The sequence below is a fragment of the Hirundo rustica genome, chromosome 21 (assembly GCF_015227805.2).
Source record: "Hirundo rustica isolate bHirRus1 chromosome 21, bHirRus1.pri.v3, whole genome shotgun sequence".
Classification (NCBI taxonomy): Eukaryota; Metazoa; Chordata; class Aves; order Passeriformes; family Hirundinidae; genus Hirundo; species Hirundo rustica.
The window spans coordinates 2983552-2991569 of NC_053470.1; positions in this window are offsets into that span (position 1 = coordinate 2983552).

An 8018-nucleotide genomic window follows, 5' to 3' on the forward strand; every position below is an offset into this window, starting at 1 on the left:
AGGAGAGGTTTAAAAAAAAAAAAAAAAAAAAAGAAGAAATAAATTTGGAAAAGGGATTCGGAAAGTTTTGGCCTCCGCGTGTTTATTTCAGCATCGGGGACGCACATAACTGGCGGGCAGCCTGTCTGGGTGTGTTCAGAGCGGCCATTGCTAGAGCAGGGCCATAGTCACCTTCCCTTTGCAGACTGACATTGGCACAAGCCTCCCACAACACTTATTGACGCAATAACACTAGCTTCTACCCCAAAATTATGTATATTAAATGTGTTAATGCAGTATTGTTCACCGAAGAGTAAGAATGACCTGAACAGTTGCACAAACTGAGCTGGCTGTTTTGTTTCTTAGTAGTAAGCGTAACGCAATGCACAATACCACAAAGATAAACCAAAGTTAGACATCTAAATCCATTTATTCCCTGAATTAAATTCAACAGATGAGGTCACAACTGTATACGCAGTTGTGTACGCAGAGTGTCCGAAGAAAGATGCAGCTGTCTTGAGGATACCTCTGATTGCCACGTTAATGCCTTGTTCACAATGCTCATTAGCCCCCTGTTGTTTTCATTTAGCATAATGAGCTGAAATGTATTTTAGTTTATTTTTTTTTTATTAAAGCAAGTAGCGCTGATAGCAGACACTGTCTGGGTGAAAAAAAAAATGCCGTAGAACAAAACAATATTGGTGTCCTGAATGCACAGGGACATTGTGGTTCTGCCCAGCCTCATCCAGCTCTTGCTGTTGTCCCTCAGGAAAAGGAATTTGGGAGCTGAGGGTGGCCACAACACGAGCCAGGTAAAGACCTCACCAACACGGTGTGGCAGTAACAGGTCCAGTGACATCCAGCAAAGACTTTGCCACAGTGTCAGCCCAGGAAACCCAAACAGCAGTTCAGGAATAGAATTAGCAGCAAAGACACCCCCAAGTCACCTCTGTCATCCCACCATGGTTAGGTAGGTCCAGAGGAGGGCCACAAAGAGGATGAGGGGCTGGAAAACCTCTCCTGGGAAGACAGGCTGGGAGAGCTCAGGGTGTTCAGCCTGCAGAAGGCTCCAGGGAGACCTTAAAATCCCTTCCAGTGCTCAAACGGGCTCCAGGAGAGCTGGAGAGGGACTTTGGACAAGGGCCTGGAGTGACAGGACAAAGGGGGATGGCTTTAAACTGAAAAAGGGCAGATTTAGACTGGATATTGATAAAGAATTCTTCCCTTTAAGGGTGTTGAGGCCCTGGCACAGGGTGCCCAGAGAAGCTGTGGCTGCCTCATCCCTGGGAGTGTCCAAGGCCAGGCTGGATGGGATTTGGAGCAACCTGGGATAGTAGAAGGTGTCCCTGCCCTTGGCAGGGATTTAAAACCGGATGAACTTTAGGGTTCACCCAAACCATTCTATGGTTCCATTTAAACCCCAAGGTTAAATAAAGGCCCTGTCCAAGAGTGTGAATGGAAGCCCCAGCTGAGACTGGTTTGGGCAATTAGGACCTATTAGTGCAGTCGGGACCCTGTTGGACAAGAAGGTAGACTTGAGATGAAAAGAAAATGCTAAATTTTTCAGGTGTTGGAGATGATGTTCAGCACCTGGTAAAGGACAGGATAATTAAATGTTGGGGGTTTTGTTTGTTTTTTTTTTTTTTTCCATGTGTCACTGAAAGTCAGTGTCTTCTGCAGCTTGCACTTTCAGCTTCGTGCTGTATAGGGGCTAGAAGAAAAAATATTCACATGTAAAATTGCAGTGACTTAAATTTGTATTGGAGTTTTCACTGGAGGGTACATTCCACTTGCACATTGAATCAGGCTTGTTAGGGTGATATTAAACAGAAGAGAAAAGGGAAAATCATCCATTAAGGGACTCAATTTCATGCTAATTTGTACCTGCTGTTTTAATTAGAAGTTGTGTAGGGCTTAAGTAGAATTTTGCCCATGAGTGCTTATGCTGTGGCCTGTGAGAACTACAGATCACCCTCAGAATGAGGTACTTGGAGCTGATCCTGTGCAGTTTTAAGGCAGGTAGAGGTCAAGAAATCCAGGCTTGATGCTGTGCCTTGTTTCATTGGTGCCTCTGCCCTGTGTTCCTACAGATAAACCACACGGTGATCCTGTTCACAGTGACTGACAGTGACCTGTTTGCAGTTAGATCAGCTCACTGAGATGCACAAGCAGCACTACCAGCACAAGGGAGGTGGCAGAGCTGTGGAACTTTGGATTTAATCTGTCAAACATTGCAGGATCGCGCCTCTGTCCACCCCTTCATTGCCATAAACTGCAGGCACCTTCTCTGAGCCTTGTCACTCGGGCAGCTGAGTGCCCGTAGCTTTTGGGGCAAACCCTGTGTGAACCTAGCCCTGCTTGGGTTCTCTTTACAGTGCCAATTATCTCTGTCCAATCTGTATGTGTGTGATATCATCAGGGACAGTCCAGAAATAGGGGCTCAATCTGACATAATTTGGTCCTGGACCCCAGGGAGTGGCGAGGAAAGGGCTGGAATGGAAGATGAGTTCTTGTGAGAGCTTGCTCCCATCTGTGCTTTATAGGGCATAATTTATATTCTGATATTTTCTTCCTGTGACAACATCTGGGCAAGAAAGTGAAGTTGTCATGAGTGCAAGCTGGTTTTTGTTGAGAGAGGAATGACATATCCCTGCCCTCTTCTCCTTAGCTGGTATTTGAAATGCTTCTGGATAGTTCAGTTTTGAGCACTGTCGCTTTGTATTCAGTTCAACTTGCTACAATTTGCCCAGAAAGCTCTATAATTATATTATTCCGGGGTAAGAAAGTGCATAAAGAAAACTAGTCAGCTTACATCTTTGTTTCTGAAAACTACATCCTGCCTTTAGTTTGCTCTTGAAGTCTAAGGGCTGACCCACAACTGTGGAGAGAAAATTCTGATGACCCCTGAAATGCATGGGCCAAAATGTTTCAAATAATGAATCATTAAAAATATATATGCCAACAGGAAAGCAGGAAATCTGTATGAGTCTACAAACTTTGATTTTCTTTGGGAAAAGAAAGAAAGAAAGAAAGGAAAAAAAAAAAAAAGAAAAGAAAAGAAAAGAAAAGAAAAGAAAAGAAAAGAAAAGAAAAGAAAAAAGAAAAAAAAAGGGAAAAAAAAAAAAAAAAAAAAAAAAAAAAAAAAAAAAAAAAAAAAAAAAAAGGCCAGTGACTGTTACTGCCTAGTTACTAGCCGGTGGCTAGTTATTGACTTTCCTTTCCCTTGTATTTTGTGCAGATTGATTCTCCATATGGCTTGTGATATAATGCAGCAGGAGATGACATGAGGCACAGGAGAGCAATTAGACTTCTCCACACTAAATTTATGTTCTATTTCAGTACTTTTTCTATGCTTATAAATGTGCAAAAAGAGTAAAGATAGTCCTACTTTTCTTCCCAATTTGCTTTATATAAATTTGAGCTGAAAAATGTTTGCTTCCTTTTCCTCTCTCATTGAGATATAGAGCTGTATCTATGAGGGTTGATATTTTTGTTGCTGTAGGGAGCTTTGAAAATCAGATGGAGGATCTTTTGGGGAATAATTCCTTCATATTACTGTGATTCAGAGATGCTTGGAACGGGAAAATAATGGAATAGCATTTGTCAGGCAAATGTCAGTTTGAAATATTTCATCACATTTCCACATCCTTTGCATTGTGTCTTCGTGGGCTTGTTGTTTAGCAGCTGGGTGGGCACAAAGGCTCAGACTGACTGGAGACAGGGAGATGTTGGATCACCTCCTCCTCAGGGCTGACTGGCAGGAGACAGACACTGAATAACACTCTTCTGGCTAAATATCTCACATGTGGAGTGGAAGAGGAGGCTGTGACTTAGCCAGAATGGGTGTCCACCATCTGACACCGCTCATGGATTTTTCTGAATTTTGCCACATTTGAGGGTGTGCCTTGAAGCCCCTGGTTCTGGAATTATGGAATCATAGTTTTTAAGGCCTTATGTTTCTGAAGAGGAGACTGAAAACCGCCCAGGGACTCTTAAGGCCCTGAAGGCACAAGCACTATTTGTTAGAGATCTATAACTATGTATCTGTTTGTTACTCCTGTTTTGCTTTGTATTTAAACAATGTAATGATTCATCGAGAGCTGAGCTTTAGGAAGCTGAGTGTTTACTCATGAATGAAAATAAAGTGCTGCTGGCCTTTGCTCTCTCTTTAAACAGGATGGCACCTTTACACAGGGGTACAGCACATGCTGTGTTTCAATCCTTGTCACAGGGACTGGGGCTTGGCTGATCTGTACCAGCCCTGGAGCTGGATCCTCGCTGATGCTTAAGGACTCTCCTAGTTTTCTGTCATAAATAAAATGCCTGCCCTAAATGAAATGAACCAGAAAGCGGGCTTCATATCAAATAAAATTCCTCAAAGCTGGCATTTTTCAGTAATGTTTGGGTTATTGGGAGATTAAAGGAAATGATTTGAAGAGCAGTCTCAAACCAGGCCGGTGTGCAGAGGTAGGAGGGAGTCCGAGGTTAGTGTTTGGGTTATTGGGAGATTGAAGGAAATAATTTGAAAAGAAGTGGCAAACCAGGCCGGTGTGCAGAGGTTGGAGGCAGCCTGAGGTCTGTTGCAAGGAGGACTCAGTGTTGTGATGTCTCCTGGCAACTGGTCCTCTCGGTTCCCCTGGGATGCTCCACCCGTGACAGCTCCTTGCTGTCTGTGGAGAACGCTCGCCACCACTCCTGCCTGCTGGCCAGCAGCAAACACCTCCACAGCAGTCCACCGTGCCGCTCCATATTCCTGCATAATCCCTCTGACAACCCAATCTATTAAAAATGCATTTTCATCCAGGCAAATCAGACTCCCTGAAATCAATTGAGCTTTGTTCTCTGAGGGCAGCTTGTGCTGGTGCAAATATAATCAAATCCTGAGGTGCCTTGCATGCATTTTTACAAGCACTGAGATGGAATTCATGTTTCAATTATTCTTTTTGATGTGCATTTTTGAAGGAAATTAGAATATTATGCTGAAGTAAACCAACAGTTTTAGATCTTTAGGAAGGAACTCCAAGTGAGCCGAATTCCTTTTCCCAGACAGTTTCAATTATGCAATATGAATATCTCTATTTGCCATGCGGCATAAAAATAGATAAGGAGGTGAACCCAATGTGAACTCAGACTAAATTTCACTTCTGTCTATTTGCCTGCTCCTCTCCAAGAAGCTGGCTCAAGACAGCAGTGGTTCATGTGGCAAGTTTGAATTGTTCTCCAGAAATATTCAGGAACACCTAAGTCAGTCCACTGATAAAGTAAACGGATTTTGGAAATCTGTAGACTTGCTGGATATGCCCTACAATTCAAGGAAAGCTGCTGTAATTCTGCCAGAGAAGCAGAGGGGTGTTGGGCAGTGAGCAGTGGTGTTTATACCAGGAGAGGGCTGCCTGCCTTGGCTGCAGTGAGGGCACCCAGCCTGCAGGCTCCGTTTCGCTCCATCTTTTCTGCACAGCATTAGCATCTTCCCATTTGCAATGCCTGTTTTTAGTTGTCGAGCTGCCTCTCAGAACCAAATCGAAACAGTGAAAGCGTTCGAGGTTCACTTCCCAGCCCATCAACAGTCACACGGATCCACTCCAGGTGTGAAAATCCAGTGTTGTTCCACGGACTGAACCTGCCTGTTTGCAGCCAGCCTTGTTCGGGGGAACTGTGTCCTCTGCATCATCCCCTGCTGCTTTGCAACAGCAGTAGGGGTGCTAAAAGCAGCGACAGTCATGATTTATTTCTGTCTGCTGTTTGTTTGTGCTAACAAGATGATAGCTTATTATTTACAAGCGGTCTAGTTTCCATTAGGCATTAGGGATCACAGCAGCCACAAGATACTCAGCAAAACCACTGAGCTCAATTTGGAGATTCTTTAACAGCTCTGGGCCACCAGATTTTTTTTTGTGTGCATGATAAACAGCATATACTGAGAAGAATCAATACCAGAGACATATTTGCATGCATTTCCTGTTTATGGCTTTCTTTTCATCACCAGAAATGCTAGAAATGTTTTATGCAGAGGTAAACCAGGAGGTTAATGGTATGCAGTGAATTTCACCAAGATGAAAAATTGTGGCTTTTATTTTTTAATGTTCTAAGGCTTTATGCAGAGAGACATGTAAGAGATCTAAAATCATATTTACACCTGGAAAGCTGTTTTGAGTGTGTGTGCGTGCATACTTTACAAATAAATCCTCATATTTAGGTATCAACATATACTGGTGAATCATCTTTCAGGATTTCTTGTGTCATAATTCCAGGATAACATTAAGCTGTTTAAAATAAATCATCATTCTTCAACTCGCTGGGAAATACTGGACCAGATTCATCCCAGGTATGACTGAACTGGCTTAGATCTAAATCAGAGCTCGGTGTTACATTTGGGAGAGCCATTATTACTGCATGCACTAATGTCAAAACAAGAATATTTTTCATTATCTTGCCTCTAGAGAAAGCTGCTGAACTCAGATTAGTCCTGTTTGCTTCACCCTCTAGCACACTTATGCATGGCCACCTGTCCTTACATCCACAGTAATCCTGCCTTTCCTTTTCCCTTTCCCTCTCCCTCTCCCTCTCCCTTTCCCTTTCCCTGCTGAAACCAAGGGCTGTTCAGCTGCTGAATGTTTGTGTTCATTCAACGAGGCTTTGTGTACCAACGTTTCCTGTTACAAAACACTGTTCTTGTCACTGTGCCATCTTAAAGCGGTGATTCATGATTGAATCCATCCAAATGAAGGGCCTTGGTTTTGCTGTTTGGATTTGGAGGAGTATCACAGATTGGGCTGATGGCTGAGGGTTGACTGAAGCCCCAAATCTGTCCAAAAGTGGGGTGAAGCACGGCAGAGGTACAGACAGGTCAGCTTTCTGTGCCTTGCTTGAAGGTGGAGCTATTAAAGATGAACAATTCTTCACACTGCTCAGCACGGTCCGTGTTTAATCCTTTCAGTAATGGCTCTGAGGTTTCAGTGTGGGTATGAGCAGCTGGCCATCAGAAATTGGATGAGGAACTGTAAGAGTCTGTCTGAAGTTCCCCTCATTTGCCTCACAATCGTCATAAGGACGCCGAGGACCCCACTGCAGTTCTGGCCTGCTCGAGGTGGATGCTTGCCAATCGTCTGCGGGTGCATTTTCCTGTGTCACCATGCCACGGTACACGGGCTTTGAGCAGTGTAATGGCAGTTCTGTACCTGAAGATTACATCTGCTTCACGGTCCCTGCTTCATGACAATAGCCTATGAATTTCCCCACCTCTCGGCCAAGGGAACTTTCTGGGGTAACTTTGGTGGTCCCCCACAGAAAATCCTTCATCTGCTTCGCAACCACCATGACAGACAGAGATCAAAAACCCCCTTCCAAGGACTGAGATTGAGACCCCTATATGAAGCCCCTCTCAAGGACTGAGACATGAGACCCCTGCAACCCCAATTCAGGGGATGGGGGCTGACTTAACTGCAGCGAGATGTTTGCCTGGAGGCGCGATCGTTGGACCAAGAAGACAATGGCTCTCGCTTACTGCTAAGAACATGGACTACCTGTTCCCCCTCGGTGGCTTCAGTAGATTTACCTGTTCCCCCCCGTGACTGAGGACTATAATAAATACCCCTGAGTTAACCAGAGATTTTGAGAGACTCTCCCCGACGTGACAGGCGGACCCATTGACCGCACCACGAGGACTCCGTCTCCACGTTTGGTAGCTATATCCCCCCTTTCCTCTACCTCTTTCTCTATCTCTTTCTCTCACTCTTAATCCCTCTATCGCATTTGCTATGGTCAATCAATAAAAGGTGCATTAATGCTGAAATCCCCTCTGTGTTGTGTTTTGCACTCCGAGATCAGTAAACGAACCATCACGACCCCTGCTTGTACGAGCGGATCGTGACAGGAACCTTGCAGGCTGCTGGGGCACCATTGTGTAGGACAGCATCAGGTTGCTGTCAGTGCTGAGCTTGACCCACTGCCTTTGCCATGAAGCAAAGGATGTTCTTTTTCTGTCCCTTATCAAAGGGATGGAATTGCTTGGCAGCACCCACACTCACATGTTGACACTT